This window comes from Prorops nasuta, unplaced genomic scaffold (genome assembly GCF_024137725.1).
Source record: "Prorops nasuta isolate Cenicafe-Biocafe unplaced genomic scaffold, Cenicafe_Pnas_1.2 PNAS00010, whole genome shotgun sequence".
NCBI classification, from domain to species: domain Eukaryota; kingdom Metazoa; phylum Arthropoda; class Insecta; order Hymenoptera; family Bethylidae; genus Prorops; species Prorops nasuta.
Genome location: NW_027116807.1, coordinates 7,993,836 through 8,014,764, shown reverse-complemented (window position 1 = coordinate 8,014,764; position 20,929 = coordinate 7,993,836). Strand labels below are relative to the sequence as shown.

At 29.8% G+C, this 20,929-nt stretch overlaps 1 protein-coding gene across 1 annotated transcript in view; it reads right to left on the bottom strand.

Annotated features, from left to right (window-relative positions):
• Positions 1-12,637, bottom strand: part of IA-2 (tyrosine phosphatase IA-2) — a 251,237-nt gene extending 238,600 nt beyond the window's left edge. The window contains exon 1 of the mRNA XM_066733157.1: positions 12,255-12,637. The gene's annotated coding sequence lies outside the window, so the exon portion shown is untranslated. The remainder of the gene's footprint in view (positions 1-12,254) is intronic.
• Positions 12,638-20,929: the final 8,292 nt, after the last annotated feature.

Genomic DNA, 20,929 nt, shown 5'->3' with positions numbered 1-20,929 from the left:
GTATGTGACTAACTTATCTAGATTCATCTCGTACCTAAGAGCGTGCAAAGACTGAATAATAATCTACGGCATTATCAACAAATTCGTCTTAACCTGTTAACCGGGCAAGACGCATAAATGCGTCAGGTGTAAACAATATCGGATACGGGTAGGACATATGAATACGTCCTCGGTAATTAATTTGCGCCCTGGAACGTACAGGACGTATATTTTCGATCGACTATGATAATACGCCATTCATGCGTGTCTCGACATGAATTTAATATACGTATGGAATCAGTACAATTTCGCTAGAACTCCCCGGTTAACAGGTTAATTTTGTGGCTTGTCCTTTCATAAAATGAAAAAAGATTTATTTAGTCTTAAAGGGATCCCTCAAGCTCTTCACATAGGTCCAGATTTCTAGAGAAGAATATAGCTTTACTTGAAAATCTATTTTGGAGTCATTTTGTTCTTCCAACGTTGCAACAAACTGGTCTGTCTAGTAAAATATTAAGATTTTCAAAAACCGAAAAAAATATTATTACTTATAATTGTTTTTTTAGATAACTGTTTTTTGATCACATATTAGATTAAGCAGTTCGTATGACATGCCACCGAAAAGATAAAACGACTTTAAAATAAAGCTACAAATAACGCCGTATTGTTATCCAAAATTTTCAACTTAATAGGCACTTAAGGTAAAATGGCCATTACTGGGACACTTACGATACCAAAGATAATATAATAAAAATGATAAAAATATTACTATTATTTTTGATAAAATAATATTTGTCACAGTTAGCCAGTATATCTGAGTAAATATTCTGATGTTATAAACTTCTATAACTATATTATATAAATTAATAAAAGGAATTCTTATAAGTAGTCAATTTAACCTTTAGTGGGACATGATTTTTATGGAAAATCCTAAACTGGGACGAACCAAACCAATACTGGGACAGCCTCAGCTAATACCGGGATAGGCGATGAGCCAATACTGGGACAACGAATAAAAGATTTTCTTTATTTTGTTGAAACTATAAAATAACAAATTAAATAGAAAATCAAAGTCTGTAATTAAAGATATGAGAACATAATTAATTAACATTTATTTGTAATCAAAATACATAAGTACCAACATGCTTAAAGATTTTTACTTAAACATAAAAATTTTTATTTCTTACTTTGAAAAACTTAGAGCAGTCTTTTTAATAAAATTTATAGTAGCATTAACAAATATAGAATTTTAAAATAGTGAACATTACAATTTCTCTTGCATTATTTTAATACGTGATTGTATTATTTGTACTTGAAGGTCTAATAGGGAACGCTCAATTTCTTCTAAACGATGTGTCGGAGTTAGTAGTTTTGCTTCTAGTGCCATTTTTTTTTCTTCGTCGTTTACTTCCCTAATATCTTTTTTAAGAGCTTTTATATTAGAATTCAAATCCCTTTTTTCTTTGTTTAAATTGTTTTTCTGCTCTTGCAAACTCTTAGTAATTGCTTGCTCTTTTTCTTTTTTAGCCTTATTTTCTTGTTTTATTTTCTTATTTAAAATGATTTGATTTTGCTTTAAAATTTTCTGATTTTCTTTTTCTTGAAGGGTCTTAAGCACTTTATCTACAGTATTAACTGTGATTTCCTGAACTTTTACTTTCTTTTTTTTTCGTATAAAATGTGGAACCACTACAACTTTCTTCATATTGGAGGAGATATTCAAGCTCTCTACATCTAGAACACAATATTTTAAATTCAAATGAAAAATATAAAATAGGCTTTAAAACAATTAAAATAAGTGCGCTTACTTGTAGCATCTTTAAGAATCTCGTTAGGAGTTGCCGTGCAAACTGTATTAGTATTTTTTGAAATAGATTGCTTTATTTCTATTGCAAGAGATTGTTGTAAAATGGATTCAACATGAGTAGAGGAGCTCAGAATAGAATTTGCATTGCTGCTATTTTGCCTGGAACTATTTGATAAGCTACATTCAGGAGTAGGAAAATTAGAAGTATCTAAGGAACGGTCACTATCCATAAGCTGGTCAATAACAACTTCTTTACTTTCATCAGTATTTGCTGTCACTTTTTTAATACAAGTTACTTGATCTGAAAAATTACTTAAAATTATAATAAATTTATTAAAAATTTAAACGACATTTGTTACTAACCTTCTGAGTTATCAGAATTGTTTTTTATATATTTTGAATTGACTACATCAATTTGGTTCGATGAGTTTATTTGCTTTATTGTAACTTCATTCAATTTGTCGTGTGTATAGAAGTTAACAATTGTATCGTCATCAGCATTCGGTAGACAAGATTGATCAGTAACGACTTGTACATTTGATTCTACAGATAAATAAGAACATGTAAATTGTAAATACAATTAAGTACATTTCAAATTTAAATAATATTTTCAAACCTTGTACGTTTTCAAAAGTAACATCAACTTGATGAATTGTTACTGTTTCAAAAGAATTTTCAGGTTCTCTGTAACTTACTAAACTAGTGTCTGTAATATTTTCTTCAATCAAAACTACAGGCAATTATCTAAATCTAATTTGTCGATATCGATTTCAGTATCGATTAATACCTTATTAATAGTATCACCATTATTTAGATTGTCTTTTTCTATACATATTTGACGTTCTTCTTCATTTTTACAATTATCTAAGATAAGAAATTAAATTGGTAAATCTAAGCAAAAAATCATTTGTTTATCAAAGCAAACAAATGGTGCAAATTTAAAAATTAATAATTAAGATATTCGATTCATGAATTACAAAAGTAATCGCAATATACTACACAATTAACAGGTTTATTTCTTAGTTTTTTCCAACATTCAAATAGGCCTTCTAATTTGATGTCACCTGTCCAACATTTTTCGAACTCATATTTTCTAAAAGTTTCTAGTATATCGGGAGAAAGTAATTCTCTTTCAAATTTTTGTAGAAGCATTCCATCTTTACCAGTTGCACAGTCTGGAGCAATTATTTTATTTGTATCGATATTTTCTTTTTCTTTCTTTTTTTTATTTTTGTTTAGAATATTATATCGTACTGCATTGGGGTCAAACGGAACTAATCCACAAGCTTTAAAACCATTTACAATACACTTCGAATAATCGTGCGCGTCTAATGCCACCTTGAAAATTTCAGCAAACATATGCTTTTTTACATCCACTATATTATGTTGTATCCTATATAAATCGTTAGCTTCTTTGTATTTTTCCTTCAGAACATGGAATAAAGATACGTCTAGACGCTGTATCAAATGCGTGGCATTGGGATACAGTCCTATCAATTCAATCTTGTTTTCTTTACAAAATTGTACCAAATTCATGGTTAAGTGTAACGAGTGATTGTCGGCATACAAAATCACAGGAAAATCATAATTGTTATCTATTAACCACTTATGAAACACATTAACAATAAATTTATAAAAACTATCGGCCACCATCCACCCTTTTTCAGTGTTACCTACAGCCCAGTCCTTTGGAATTTTTTGCAATACTTCTTTTCTTGGAGTAGTTTTCAAATCGAACAGAATCATCGGGGGAAGAAGTATTCCTGATGCTGCAGCAGTAACGAGCACAGTAAGACTTGCTTTTTCGCTCCTACTAACCAGCTTGTAAACTGCACCTGCTCCTTTTTTGGCAATAACTTCATCATTATTAGGCGGCACTAACATAAACGATGATTCATCTAAATTGAAAACGCGTTTAGGATCAAAATTCAATAAATTTTTCTCTTGGAGATACAATTTTAGTTTATCAAACCATTGTCTTAAGTCACTTTCCGAAACTAATGCCCTAGTAGACGTAAGATTCTGAGCACTTCTTATACTTAAGTTGCCATGCCTCTTCATGAATAATCTATACCACTTATATCCTGGCCGATCATTCTTAAATGGATTATTTCGTCCAGCATCTATTACGTATTTTTTAACCGTATCCAATAGGTGCCTTTTAGTGACGGGAAAACCTCGTTCTGCACAGTACAATATCCATGTCACGAAATCAGCTTCCTCTTCTGCAGTAAACACAGTAGGAGCTCCTTTTTTGCAGTCGATTGGAACATTATTTTTTAACTTCCTAAATAATGTGCTCTTTGGAACGCCAAAAGCATTTGCTGCTTCTCTTAAAGACTTTCCTTTTTCTATTTCTTTAAGAGCCTCCTCAACTGTACCCGCACTATAGTCTTTTTCTACTCTTTTCTTTTTTCTTATACATGCAGCTTTCTTCTTCGATTTGACATTTTTTGGTTGACTTTTTTTCTTCGTTTTGGCCATTTTCAAATCTTCACCAATGTGCAATATAAAATTTTATTAAACACTTTATTTTCTTACCAAAATCAATAATTAATTTAATAAAATCAAAACATTTTCGTTGTACACACAAAGTTTAATTAAATTTGAGGCTAAATTATTACCAAGCAAAATTTAGTTTTTAATTCGATTCTCATATCATCTTAATAACTTAAGAAAAAAGCTACGAATCCCTGAAAACTGTTCTGCATTTAGTTTATTGAAATTATTTCAAAATTATATTTAATTAATGCAAATTAAACGTATGTCCCAGTCAAGGAAAAAGCACATGAATAACTGCCACGAACGTGGCCGAAACTGAGACGCGTGTCAATTTTTCATGCCAGTTTAGGGCAACTGCCATAAATATGAATCCTAAGGCGGGACATTCATTTTACAAAAATCTATTTATTGAAATCGTTAAAATAAATTTTTATTGTAAACATGAGTCTGTATAAAATAGGTGCAGACACATTTTATGGTTCTATTGTGTAAAATAAAAATTAGAGAAACTTTTGAAAATGGTATCAAAACTTTCCAAATGAAAAAAACATGGCAATTCTGCGCTCGATTCGTGGACAGTTTATAAGGTTCACTTTTGATGATTTTCTTTTAATCTTACAATCGTATTAAAATAAACATAAATAAATAAATTAAGTAGTTTATAAATTTAAGAATATTGTATAATTTTTCAATTATTAATTGATATTGAAATAAAATAGATAATTAACATTATCTAGTTATGTCCCACTATGGGACAATCTTTTTACGTTGTCCCAGTAATAGCCATTTTACCTTATGAAGATTGCGTTAAAAATACTTATAAAATCAATTTTACACACAGCACTAGTATCAGGAATATAAGACCTCAGGAGGTAATATTAATAATCGATATATTTTCACGTATTTTCGTGCAGAGTTATAGAGCTCTGAGAAGTACAAGTTTCTTTTGTTTATCGAAAGGGAAGTGTCAATGAAAGTGAGAGTAAAGAAATTTTTCCGTTGAATCAAGACCCTGATTTATTGGTTTAAAATTGATTTAACTCAGCAATGATGCATTTACGGATGTAATAGTATATGACTTTTCGACTTAGTTTATGCTTAAGAATATATAGTTAAAATTAAGAGCATCATTGCTATTACTCTTTGTATATGAGCATTTCCTTTATTAATTCATCAAATCCTGCGCACTTGTGTCACCGAATTTTATGTCGATTTTTTTATTCAGTATACTTCTTAAAATATAATATATTCTGAAATCTAGGGCGTTTTGCAACCATCGATTCGCCAGTTATGATATTTTAAAGTTCAAAATTTTATTGATTAACAATTGTATAACTTCTATCATTACAATTGCAATCTCTGACATCGCATTTACGTCACTGTTTAATCAAGTTTCAGCTAAAAATAGGTAGAAATTGATATTTCAAAAATTAGTGGAATGACAGATGAAAATATTGACTAATGTTTTTCTAAATATTAGTCGTTTTTCAAAATGCTGCCAATTGCTTTGGATTTAATTAAATTCAATCACAATAGTCTTATTCTCGTCACTTTTTCATGTACTTTAACGATTTGCTAGTCATACACTCCGGGAAACAGATTCGGTTACCTTTTGGCTAACTTCACTCCATACATTCTCTGCTAAACTCGTATACCACACCATATCACGAAGCCGATGATTCAATTTCCCACATATTATATATTATTAAGTTAAAAACGATTTAAGTCATCTGTGTTTGAATATACTGATTTTGCCAAAAAATTTCATTTTCAGACCCCTATAATATTTTCTCCTTAATTTTTGGAGAACGAAACTTTGCCAGAATAGTCATCAAGAGACACGGTAGTGTCTCGACGGCAAGTACACATATATATGTATAGTCGAGCGCTACCGTGTAACTTATACAGTAAGTTTAGCCGTCCCAATTGTTAAATCGACATATCTCTGTGAATTATGCATTGTCATGATTTAACCATAGCATATCTGAAGAAGGTTTTCAAAGAGCTTTCGAATGAGACCTCAAACATTAAAAACGGTTCACGCAATCAAGAGGTCTCGTACTCTGTTGTCTATATATGAGCAATTCCATCAATTCGGAAACTGGTTTACCGACGCACATCCCAGATTTTTTTGGTATTCTCAGATCTTGTACTCTTGATCGAAAAATGATTCTCTAATTTTTTTCAGAATTTGTTATCCATTATTTACTACGTGGTTATAATGGAAAAGTTTTTATTTTAGGTACGTCCTATCTGATAATTTATTTTCTATACTTTTTTCAATATCTTAATAAATTTTTTTCACACATAATTTCCATGTAAAAAAATCTCACCTTTCCAGTGGAATAATTGTTCTTCTAGCAACATCACTTTATACCGAAGAAATTAACGTTTAAAGTATACAAATCAATTTTTTAGGAAATGCGTATTTCTTTTCGTAAAGTTGAGAAAATTTCACATGAAACCTGTAACTTTCAAAATAGGATTCCTATTAAAACTCGTCGAATCGATAATAATAAAAAAAAAGAAATAATAAATAGTTTACCAAAAGTATTATGAACTATCTCGATTCTTATGGACTTTTTTTCCAAGTACGACACTAGAGTCTGTAATATTTATTCGAAATGACTTAATTTTATTATTGTAAGTCCCGGTGTCTTTGCGTAAAAATCGGGATTACGTAGGAGTACCAGATTAAATTTGTTTAATTGCAGTAATAACTCCCCCAATGTGTTTTTTCTACTCTGTATATAATTTTTTATTTTTAAATCAACTTCAAACCTACAAATTTTAAACTTTAAACTTTAAACTTTCAAAACAAGAGTATATTTAGGATTGGGGAACAAAAAATTTTGGTTGGTACTCCTTACGTAATCTCGACTTTTACGCAAATACTCTGGCACTTACAGTAATAAAATTAAGTCATTTCGAATAAATATTACAGACTCTAGTGTCATAATTGGAAAAAACGTCCCTAAGAACCGAGATAGTCCATAATACTTGCGGTAAACTATTTATTATTTCTTTTTTTTTATTATTATCGATTCGACGAGTTTTAATAGGAATTCCATTTTGAAAGTTACAGGTTCCATGTGAATTTTTCTCAACTTTACGAAAAGAAATACGCATTTCCTAAAAAATTGATTTTTATACTTTAAACGCTAATTTCTTCGGTATAAAGTGATGTTACTAGAAGAACAATTATTCCACTGGAAAGGTGAGATTTTTTTACATGGAAATCATGTGTGAAAAAAGTTTATTAAATTATTTGAAAAAGTATAGAAAATAAATTAAAAGATAGGACTTACTTAAAATCAAAAACTTTCCAATATAACCACAACGTAAATAATGGATTAAAAGTTCTGAAAAAAATTAGAGAATCATTTTTCGATCAAGAGTACAAGATCTGAGAATATCACAAAAATCTAGGATGTGCGTCGGTAAACCAGTTCCCGAGTTGGTGGAATTGCTCATATATATATATATTAGGGTGTCCGTTAAAGAACCATTTTTTTTCTTAACTTATATAAGTCTCGCTTGATGTAGAATCAGATAAAAATGAGGTTCGCAAGAGCTTAGATGAATTAGGTAGTAAATACTCGTGCCATTGAAGGTTCAGAGGTAAAATCGTAATTTTGCGTAAAAAAAAAATGTTTTGTGACTATTCTCACAATGTCATTTCTTCATTCCTCAAACATTTCACATTATAATGTAGCTTTTGCTAATTTGAGAGTCTCTGAATATGGATCCATAGTGATATATTTGTTTTGACTAATTACAACTTTTATTTGCTGCGTTTTCTTTTAAATAACCTTTGGCAATGAAAAATCATTATATGCGTATCTAGAATAATTTTTCTCTCTCCGCCTCGGTATCTCTGTCCCTCTTTATTCGGAAATTTTTAAATCAAATATGCTTATATGTACAAATTTTTTTGAAAATTTTTGTAAAATGCATTTCATAGGTTAATGCTTCTTAACTCAATGAATTAAGATAACAAGTCGTTTTATCATTGTATCTTCTATGTAGATTCTTTCTCTACTTCTCCCTTCCTCTCTTCTTCCGAGATCATTACTTTCTAGGTAAAAAGAGAAATCAAAATACTTTGTTTAATTTTATAGTTTATTCAGTAATATTGAAAGATTTTAACAATTAGCTTTTACTTGGGTTACAATACATTTTATGGTATTTGTACATCGATAATTAGTTCTATTGCTTGTTTTTGCTCTTCATTATATGAAAACCTATCTTTGTAATCATTTATTAATTTAATTGCTCTTTCCACAATATAATTGACCACCATGATTTTGTTCAGTATATTTAAACCATAATGAATAAATATGGATTAAAAATGTAATAAAAAAAAATAAAGGTGGTCAATGATATCGTGGAAAGAGGGATTAAATTAATAAGTAATTACAAAAATAGGTTTTCATATGACGAAGAGTAAAAACAAGCGATAGAACTAATTATCGGTGTGTACCATAAAATGTATTGTAACCCAAGTAAAAGCGAATTGTTAAAATCTTTCAATCTTACTGAATAAACTATAAAATTAAACAAAGTATTTTGATTTCTCTTTTTACCTAGAAACTAATGATGTCGGAAGAAGAGAGGAAGGAAGAAGTAGAGAAAGAATCTACATAGAAGATACAATGATAAAACGACTTGTTAGCTTAATTCATTGATTTAATAAACATTAACCTATGAAATGCATTTTACAAAAATATTTTTAAAAAATTGTACATATAAGTATATTATATTTAAAAATTTCCGGACAAAGAGGGACGGAGATACCGAGGCGGAGAGAGAAAAATTATTCTAGATACACATATAATGATTTTTCATTGCCAAAGGTTATTTAAAAAAAACGCTGCAAATAAAAGTTGTAATTAGTCAAAACAAATATATCTCTATGGATCCATATTCAGAGACTCTCAAATTAGCAAAAGCTATATTATAATGTGAAATGTTTGAGGAATGAAGAAATGAAATTGTGAGAATAGTCACAAAACATTTTTTTTTTACGCAAAATTATTATTTTACCTCTAAACTTTCGGTGGCACGAGTATTTACTATCTAAATCAGCTAGGCTTTTGCGAATTTTATTTTTACCTGATTCTATATCAATTTAGACATAGTTAACAAAAAGGAAATAATGCTTTTTTAACGGACACCTTTATATATATGTTATATATAGGTCATTCTCTACCAAATCGGCTACCCCTCCTTCCCACTTCAATTTTTGAGATAAAATAGTTTTCAACATATGAAAATTTTCGTTAAAATGTCTATTTTTTAATGCCTTAAGCGTTTATGAAAAATTCAAAATGACCGAGTCAGAACCAAGGCAGAAATAAAAGCACGCGTAAAATTTAATTTAATGTTTTGCAATAACTTATTCATCTGGTTTAATGAAATTACTCTACATATGCTTTATTATGTTTTTTTTTACCAAAATGGCCGGTATAATGTAATAAAATCCACAAAATTGATTTTTTTCTATTAATTTTTTCTTGAAAACTGCAAGCTTAAATAAAAATTGCTGTAGAAGAAAAATGTCTTATAATTTATTGAAAAGTAATCTCAAATTCTTTGGAAATAATTTTTGATTTTTTGAAAAATCGCAAAATTGAAATATTAAAAAAATGTCTCCAAAATTTCTTAAAAATTTTAAAAGTATTATTCAATTAATTCTCAAACATTTTTATTCTATTGCAATTTTTATTTAAACCTATAGTTTTCAAGAAAAATTAATGAAAAAAAATCAATTTTGTGGATTTTTTTACTTTTATGGGCCATTTTAGCAAAAAAACAAAAAAGCCTATGTAGAGTAATTTTGTAAACCAAATGAGAAATTTATTGCAAAATATTAAATTAAATTTTGCGCATCCTTCTATTACGGCTTTGCTTCCGGGTAGCCTATTTTGAATTTTCAAAAACTCTTAACGGCATTAAAAAATATACATTTCAACGAAAATATTCATATGTTGAAAACTATTTTACCTCAAAAAATGAAGTGTGCAGGGGGGAGGGCGATTTAGCAAATAATGCCCCATATATATATACAGTCAATTTAAATATTAAAAATATTAATATAAATAATGATTATAAGAGCACAGTATGCCTAAAAATAATAAATTTTTAATGCCTGAAATTTGGATTTCACGTTCTAACGACACCATCATTATTGATAAAAGTTTATTAAATCAACATTCCCTATAAATTCTCAAAATTTGGTAAAAGTCGTTGTTTGAGCCTGTATATACAAATTATACTTAAGAGTGATATTGCTATAAAATATTACGTCTCTATCTCTTCTGCGCAATGCACAAACTAGCTTATATTCGGGCCTTTTAAGCAGAATATTGAATATCTTGCTCAGCTGACAAAATGACATCGCGGTTCATATAGCTTACTCTTTTACTACTTAGCGCGAGACTGCTTACTCTTTGGAGTCTCCCGATGTATTCATTTCTGTTATGCAAAACGATGAAAGCAAAGTTCTATTATTATTTTCATAATATTATTCGGCTAATTTCATCTTATTCTGCTTTTAGTACTGCGCTGTCAATTGTCAATAATGAGCCAATATGGTGTTGTATTCTAGATCGATTTTGAGGTTATTCAAAAGCAATTAAATTTTCAGAGACGAATAAAACTTTTCTCAAGTTATTTCTCATCTATTACAATACGCCCACACATTTTCCGATACAATACACCCACACGATAAACATGCGCAAATATGTGTGTGTATATATATATTTGCGCTTTTGCGTTCGCTGTAACCACATCAGATATTTTTAAAAACTGATCTAATCAAAAGACTTTAATTGCATTCGTTCACACATATATACTCAGCGTTTTCGAAACTTTCTAAAATGAAAAGCTGTTATAAAAATAAAGATATTTCACAGAACCCCATTGGAACTTGTCAATTCCCCCCTGTCTTTGAAAAATTGTCCAACCGGAAGTCTTAGAAACTCTTGTTTTTTCTCGACTGAAAGGAAAACATTTTTCTTAAGTTTGGTTGTTACGAAAACATTTCATTTTATGGAGATAAGTAATTTTAGCAAATTTATTCTTTTACCAAAAGAACACTGTTTCGTAACAAGAAAAGAGAGACATATCAAGAGAAAAAAAAGATAAAACAAAAATCAAGCGTTCTTTATTAACACTTTGAAACGAATTCTGAACTTTCATTATCTCAAAATGAGATTTATGATTCAATATATACCTTATACTTTCATATTTGTGTATAATGAATGTTTTTATCGCCTAATAGTAAACTCTGCACGTATCTGTTTACAGTGAAAAATCAATTTTATGCGAATTCATCTAGCAGTAGAAGACAAAGACATAACAAAGGATAGTAAATGAAGGAGATCCATCACCTTTCGAAAAGTTTTACAATAAATACATGTTGAAAAATTTGTACGAAAGCGCCCCTTTCCCTTCTGTAGTGATAATGGACAAGCAAAAAAATCTTGGGAAAAAAGTTATATACTAACCTATGAACTACAGGCTCGAAGCTTTCGGTAACGAGAACCTCAATATTTGTAGTTTCACATGTGAAGAGTATACTAGGCCTGAGTGACTTGACTGGGGCGACATTGAAAATTGAGGGAAGCAGCAGCAGCAGATTGTACTATGTTCGAAAATGAGTGCGAAGGGCGCCCCCACCCCTGGCGTGCAAATGGAGAAGCAAGAAAATCATAGAAAAAAGAAGTTAGTTACCTGTCGACTGAGGCCTTCGAGCTTTTGGCAATGAAAACTTGAAAATTTGTAGTTTTACATTCGAGAAGAGAGTTCTTACTAGAGTAACGTAGGGAATTAAGGGAAGCATCAGGTTGTAGGTACACACTTGGGAGGTGGCTCGAGTAGGATTAGTAAAGCAGCATTATAGGCGGACGCGACTAAAATTGACTAAAAAAAATTCGGTGTGGATTAAGGTTAGTTAACTCACCTGAGCAGGTCACCACGGGATTCCTTTAATTCCTCATGGCTCATGTGTCTTCTCGTTAGCAGAGTCAACTTCGTGTGGACTATCTTTGTTTTATTCCTCCCTTGTCATGGAGCTCACTCTTATTGGAGAGTATATGTATGCGAGAGAAGGAAGATTGTGAATAGGGTAGGGGGAGGAGGAGAAAAAGCTGAGTGGTTGACAGCTCGTCTACGTAGAGACGTACTGGCTTCTGCTCTGCTCTGTTCTTCTACAGTCTACGCTAACACTACGGCGGCGAGGTCGAGTTCTAGTCGAGTAGCAGCAGCAGCGACCACAGCGATCAGTGAGTGTCACTAATACGGCAGTACGGAAGTTACGGCATTAGTCAGTCACCAACCAACTCCTCGCCAAGTCAGCAGTGAACTAGTGTAGTGGCTGTAGCAACTGTAGTGAGTGAGATGATGAAAAGGCTTCGGAAATTTACCGGCTAGCAGCGCTTCAGTCGTTCGACCAGCTGAAATGCATACCCTGTTCAACGAGAGAACGCTGACAGATCGAAAGAAAACTCGTCCAGTTTGGTCAAACTTCACCCACAATTGCGCGCGCAGCATTCTAAATGTAAACCTTTTAGGACATCTACGATACAAGTCGTTTATGTTCCCCGCGCTGTAAAGCAAAAATCTTGACTAATATTGTATTTTTAATCATTTTTATAATCATATATATTTTTAAATCAAATTTTTACATTTCCTTTGCCTATTTTTCTCAAGCTTTTTCTATAACCCCTTATCTCTCAGCAAAATTAAACTCTTTTAAAATCTCATAGTTCCAAATATAATGAAAAATTATTTCAAATTATCAATTTCTTGAAGCATTTATATAATTATTGAATAATTTAAAAAGTATTGCTCTGCGCTTTTTCTTAATTTTTAATAATGGGGAGACTGAACGCAATAAAACGATACTGCAATACGATATACGAATGTAAAGAAACGACCACATTTTCTTGTAATTGCAGATTCGTGGTGACAATCCGAGTGTACGTGTAAAATTTCGTTCGAATCGTTCAAGGGGTTTAAAAGTTATTTCTATTTAAAGACCACCCTTTTTCGGTCCTTTTCGAATGACTTTAACAGCATAAAGGAATGTGGAGAAAATATAAAAACAATTGACGAATACCCAACTAGAAAGAAAAACTTATCGATCGCGCGCGATAATACAATTGCTATTTATTTCTTTAATCTGGCTATTAGATTAATTTAAAAAATAGCAATATTTTCTTGATTTCAATTCAAATTCAATTCGGTACAAGTATCATTGAGTGAATTGATTGAAAGAGCGAATTGACGTAATGAAAAAAAAAGTAACAGAAGCTAAGATGTAAAAATTGCACTAATAAGTTAACACAAGCAATGCATAGAAGCGTTCCCTTTTTGCTGACGAAGCTGAAGAAACTGATTTAATATCAATGCACATCAATATTAATAAAATTAAACCATCCGATTTAACCCTTTCAATACGACATTTGGTCAGTGAAGATATTTCTGTATAATTGAACTAAATATGTTGTAAATAAGTAAAGGAGCATGTTTACATAATTTCAGATTTTTAGAAAATATGGTTTTTGAAAAAATGCCTGGTACACATATGACCTTGCAGTAATTTAAAAGCGAATATTTTTCAAACCAGTAATTTTTGAACATTCTCTGGGATTTAAATATCCCCACAGTACTGAAAGAGTTAATATTCACCAAGTTCCTTTAAATCGGAGTTTTGGAAAAGCTTCAGACTCGCTCCTCGATGATTTTCACAAAGCACTACCACTGATTTTACCATTCATCACTCATGAATTTAAATAAATTAGTATTAACCTACGTTTTCTCACAAAACTGGTTAATTTAACACTTTTGAACTATTTGAAGTAAGCTGAAGAGAGAGAGAGAGAGAGAGACACAGCGAGAGCGAATAATCAATAAATCATTTCGACCACTCTTTATCAGCCTACTTCGAATAATTCAAAAGTGACAAATTAACCAGTGTTTTGAAGAAACGTAGGCTAATATCTAATTTGTTTAAATTCGCAAGTGTTTAAATGCAAAATCAGTGATAGTGTGTTTCTGAAAATCATCAAGGAGCCAATATGAAACTTTTCCAAAACTCCGATTTAAAGGAACTTGGTGATCATTAAATCGGTGAATTTAATTTTCTCAGTATTCATGCATTGATTTTAAATCATTCTCTTCAGCACTTCGTCAGCTGAAAGAAAACGCTTTCATGCATTGCTTATTAACCCATTAACGCCCAAAACGGCAAGAATCAAAGGTTTACTTTGCGATCAGATTTAAAGTGCTAAATCTTGTTGCACATATCGCAAAATACCTTTACTTATGTTTTCGAGGTCGCTCTACAAGATGGTATAATTTAAATTATGATTTGGTTGCGTGAAAAAAAGATATAGTGACTTTTTCCTCAAAAAGTGCTAAAAATTTTGCGACAAAAATTTTAAAAGTTAAATTTTCTACTCAAATTTGATGTTCCTCTTCATTAAAAATGGGCACAAGCTGGCACAAACATTCCAAAGTTTCAAAATATCGTCCGTAGGAAATGAAAAATTCTTGATGGTCGAAGCAAAATGGCGGCAAACACGATTTTTTGTTACAAAATTTCACAAGCTTTTTTCTCATCAATTACGAACTTTATTGAAAATTTCCCAAAGATAAAAATGTCTTAGAATTAACTGAAGAATATTCTAACATTTTTTCAAATTTTTTATAAACAATTTTTTAAATTTCAGTCTCGTAATATTAGGAAAAATAAAAAATTGTTTATAAAAAATTTGAAAACAATTTGGAATATTCTTCAGTTAATTATAAGACATTTTTATCCTTGGAAAATTTTCAATAAAGTTAATAGTTTTTTAGAAAAAATGAATTTCATATTAATAAGGTGAACAGACTTCTCTTATAAGAGCTGCACAATACTTAAAGCTTTAAAAAGATTCACTGACGGTATGCAATACATTTTTAGCGCTTACTTTTTTTGATTGAAGTGAAATCTATCATCAACGGTCTACTACAAGTTTTTCTTCATTCTTTATTATATTTCTTTTTTTATATCAATTATTTTTCTTACATCACATGTAACGTTTTATATAGTCTTTATCTAAAGTTTTTATATTCTTAAATATTTGATAATTGAAAAATGTCGAAGAGAAAACGACAAGTTCGAATGTCAGAAATTGAATCTGATGATGATAGTTCACATGAAGAATCTAGTCAAATAATTTTGATTCCCGATCCTAATTATTCTGGCGATAATGATTCTGGTTCAGACGATGAAAATTATAATGATTTTCCTTGTACGTCATATAAAAAAGTATACCAGGGTTATTCTGCAAATTTAACTAAATTAGAAGCAGAACACGAGTATAACTGGGTTGACGGTGAAAAAAATTGTAAAGATCAAATTGAAAATGAGACACTGTTATCTGACAGCCAGAAAAAAATGATTGTGCAAAGTACACCAGTTCAATTATTCGAATCCTTTTTTTCTGATGAAATCAAAAATTATATTAGTGCAGCAACAAAGGAAAATAATTTTGAACTTTCTCGATCTGATTTAGATATATTTATAGGAATTTTAATTTTTTCATGCTTTAACAAAAGAAAATCACAACGCGACTATTGGTCAACTGATCCCTTTTTGTCTGCTAACGTCGTTTCGTCAGTAATGTCTCGTAATCGATTCGAAAGTATAAAAGCTCATATAAAATATTCTAAAGCATCAGACAATAATCCAAATGATAAAGGATGGCGAGTACGTTCTTTGATAAACTTATTCCAAAAAAACATTCTTCAATTTGGATATTTCCAAACTGCAATGTCAATTGATGAAATGATGATAAAATCATATGCCAAAACGAGCTTGAAACAATTTATTAGAGGAAAACCAATAAGATTTGGATTAAAACTGTGGGGACTGTGTACTAGTAATGGTTATCTCTTAGGTTGGGATTTGTACTGTGGTAAGAATCAAATAGAAACGAATGTGCTGATGAAATGTGCATTAGGTAGCAGAGTAGTAATGAATTTACTAAAAGATTTCCTTCATAATACAACTCCTCGAAAGATAAATCTTTACCATGTCTATTTTGATAATTATTTCACAAGTTTTTATTTGATTTTACACTTACGAAATATAGGATTACGAGCCACAGGTACTTTTAGGAATGATAGAGTTAAAATTAAAAACGAAATATGTAAGAAGGCAGAGAGAGGAACATTTGCTGTTAAAAATGACAAAAATAGTCAAATAAATTACATCACTGTAATGGATTCAAAGCCGGTGTCCATAACATCTACGGCGGCAGGTGTAAATCCAACTCTTCCAATAAAGCGTTATAGTTCTAAAGAACATGAAAAGAAAGAAATCCAATTTCCACACGCTTTTCATATTTATAACAAATATATGGGAGGAGTTGATACTCATGATGCTCACTGTAATAATTTATTGCCCAGCATCAGAAGTAAAAAATGGACATGGGTAGTTTTTACACGTTTGATTCAGGCATCTATTACGAACTCGGTTGTTATATATAATACTGCTAGTACCGGGAATAAAAAGTCTACAAAAGAGTTTGCGTTAGATATTTAAGTATTATTTAGCAAATCGAGAAAAAGAAATTACACAAACTCATGTATCCAAACGTGTAGAAAAGCAGAGCAAATGCTCATCATGTCCCATAAAAACATACAAATTCTGTAAAGGATGCAACGCATATGTTTGCAAAACATGCTTTCCTAACAAACATTAAGAAAGAGTATTGAAAATAGGAAAAATGTGGGTATAAGATAAGTAACCTACTAAATATCAATGACTTGTGACCCTAAAAAATGCTAAAATATTCCAATTTCAGCTTGTAAACGAGATTAATATTTTTTTCTAAAAAACTATTAACTTTATTGAAAATTTCCCAAGGATAAAAATGTCTTATAATTAACTGAAGAATATTCCAAATTGTTTTCAAATTTTTTATAAACAATTTTTTATTTTTCCTAATATTACGAGACTGAAATTTAAAAAATTGTTTATAAAAAATTTGAAAAAATTTTAGAATATTCTTCAGTTAATTCTAAGACATTTTTATCTTTGGGAAATTTTCAATAAAGTTCGTAATTGATGAGAAAAAAGCTTGTGAAATTTTGTAACAAAAAATCGTGTTTGCCGCCATTTTGCTTCGACCATCAAGAATTTTTCATTTCCTACGGACGATATTTTGAAACTTTGGAATGTTTGTGCCAGCTTGTGCCCATTTTTAATGAAGAGGAACATCAAATTTGAGTAGAAAATTTAACTTTTAAAATTTTTGTCGCAAAATTTTTAGCACTTTTTGAGGAAAAAGTCACTATATCTTTTTTTCACGCAACCAAATCATAATTTAAATTATACCATCTTGTAGAGCGACCTCGAAAACATAAGTAAAGGTATTTTGCGATATGTGCAACAAGATTTAGCACTTTAAATCTGATCGCAAAATAAACCTTTGATTCTTGCCGTTTTGGGCGTTAATGGGTTAACTTATTAGTGCACTTTTTACATCTTAGCTTCTGATGCTTTTTTTTCATTACGTCAACTCGATCTTTCCATCAATTCACTCAATGATACTTGTACCGAATTGAATTGGAATTGTAATAAAGAGGATATTGCTATTTTTTCAATTAATCTAATAGCCAGATTAAAGAATTAAATAGCAATTGTATTATCGCGCGCGATCGATAAGTTTTTCATTCTAGTTGGGCATTCGTCAATTGTTTTTACATTTTCTCCACATTCCATTAGGGTGAAAACACACGAATCGACGTAAGCGGCTTAATAGACGTAACGTGAACTTAATTGGACGCACACGAAAACGTAAGCGTTAGTAGATTGATTGTAGCGGAAAAACTGTTGTCCATCATTCAATAGAGCAGCAGATCACAATACAAATTTCACAAAATATAAAATTAAATTTATACGGCATTTTGAAAGAAATAATTTAATTGAAATAATTGGAGGTATTAATTCTAATACTTTATATATTTTCCCTAGCCGCAAAATAAGTTCTTATGATATCAAAATAACCTAATTTTTGGTCATAATGAAAATAAAATAACTAATTTTAATGGTAGTATTTATATGACACAATAATATAAAATATTCTAGAGTATAATTTATTCCTTTTAGGTTTATTTATAACCCGGAAAAAGTTAAAAATTGCATAAGTTTATTGGATTTTTAAGAAGCAATTTTATGATTGAGCCTAAATTGGTGTTTTTAGCAAAGCATTTTTGCTATCTGTAAAAATCATAATTGTGTAAACTTGATGAATGGTGCTTATAATACTCTTATAATATAATATAGTTGCATCTCGAACAGGAGTAAAGGATAAAGATTTGCAAGTACATCAAACTTGAAAATTATTACAAGGTCTTTATAATTTACATAAATTTATATATGCTTTTGATTATTTGGAACACAACGTATTACACAATATATTGTAAGTTTCATTTTCGTTAAAGTTTATTTAATTTTATAGCTCCGCTGAATTTTCATATAAACATAACTTTAAATTATTTTGAATAATGTAGAAAATGCTTAGATAAAGTAATATAAATTTCATTAGATCAGTTTTTTATTCCAATGTTTCTAAATGTTTGTTTTTTCTACATTTTAACTTGAACTTTGTAGAGACATGGATCATGAAGATTATTGTAACTCTTATATAAATGAAATAGATTATAATGCTGATGACCCTGCAAGTGATAACTTCATAGAAAATAATAATATAAAGGATAATGACGAGCTATTGTTAGATTTATACAAGGGAAGATCATTTTTATATGATAAGCAGAATAAACATTTTAAAGATATAATTATGAAGGTTAATGCATGGATAAAAATATCAAAAATAATGATTGAAATACATAAAGGTTATTATTAATTATAAACCATCCTTGGAGAACATGTTGAAGTTACTTATTGAGATATTTAAAATACATATTATTATATACTATATTAACTTTTAATAAATTTAATATAAATACATCTTTGGTTACCTTTCATTAATTTTAGATACTATATATACTCATTTATATTGCCAGAACAGATGTACGTCTCTTCGAGAACAATACAATAGAGAAAAAAGGAGAACTTTAAAGGAATGCAAAGGTGGCAGTGATGCATCAAAGCGTCCTTTTCCTTATTTCAAGCAATCATCTTTTTTGGATAAAGTAGTAAGAAGAAGAAGAAGGTAAATAAACATGTTATTTCTTTTTTAAGTTTAAAAAATGTTAATTTTGTTTTTTTTTATAGTAGCTATATAAATTTTAAAATTTCGAATGTCAACAATATCACTGAATACATTGATGAATGTTGTGATACAGAATCTGCTGTTTTGAATATTGACCACGATAAAGAAAATAAGACTGTGTAACCGAAGTGTTAAAAACAATAATTGCTTAAATAAAGAGCATATTCCAAGCAGGTTAAAGAAACGTAAAGTGGAAGAAATGAAAAGCTTAGAATATGTATTATTATAAATAGGCGAAACAATGTCGTCTTATATGGAAAACAAAAAAACTTAAAACTCCAGTGTGGATGAATTTTTTATGCAATATTTAAAACTCCAATTCGATACGTTCTCTGAGAAAGAAAAACTTATGAGAAAGAAGATGATAATGGACATGCTGGTAGCACCAATTCCGGATGATATTGAATTATATAACTAATATATATACTATACATTCCTGTGTGATGCGAAGAGTCGGTTAAAAAAGGTTGCTATCATATATTGTTTCCATCCATTAAAACTATTTATAATTCGTTTAAAGTTCACCATCTTTTCTTGATTATTTCGTTAATAAATTTTTGGCGAGTTTCGTGAGGTTAATACTTTACAAATAACGATCTCAACGTTCTTATATTTACTTCTTCTAAGTTTACGTATAATTGTTGTAAAAATATATTTTGTATAATGAAAGATTATATTTACGTTATTCAACGCTAATTTTTATTGTAAACTAATGTTTATTAATTGTGTGTTTAAGATACATATTTATTGTTTCAATGTTATTAACTTTAATGGGATTTAAACAAACATACCGCAGCTTTAACTTTCAGAAGAGCAATTGAATAAATAACAGTCTTACTACTTTCAAGTAAAGTATACATATACACGGTCGAAAATCTTAACCATTAGTTTATCACAATACTATAACTAAAATTTTATTATTAACTATAGTCGATTGAGGAACTTTCTTTTTCAAACCCTACAGGTAATGATTGCTGTTTTGATCAAACTAATATCAGAGCAAAGAATATGATTCAATTAAGTGGCGTATGTGTTTTCTTATCATAAATTGAAATAAACCGAGATTATATTATAATTGAATTTGTTTTTATCATTTTATTTTTTTCTCATAAGTAGTCCCTTAATACAGAATTGCAATGTTTATTAAAATATATTGTAGTTGGTAGAATATTTGCAAAGTTTTATGAAGCAATATATTGTTAGAACAAAATGATTTAATATTCGTTAGTAAAATTGTATAAAAAAATTTCATCTAATATTAAAGATTCTAAATTATAAATCTTCTACATTTCTTTTATATATCCGCATAAGTTCCCCTTGTTATATACTCGTATTGCCATCCCACCTG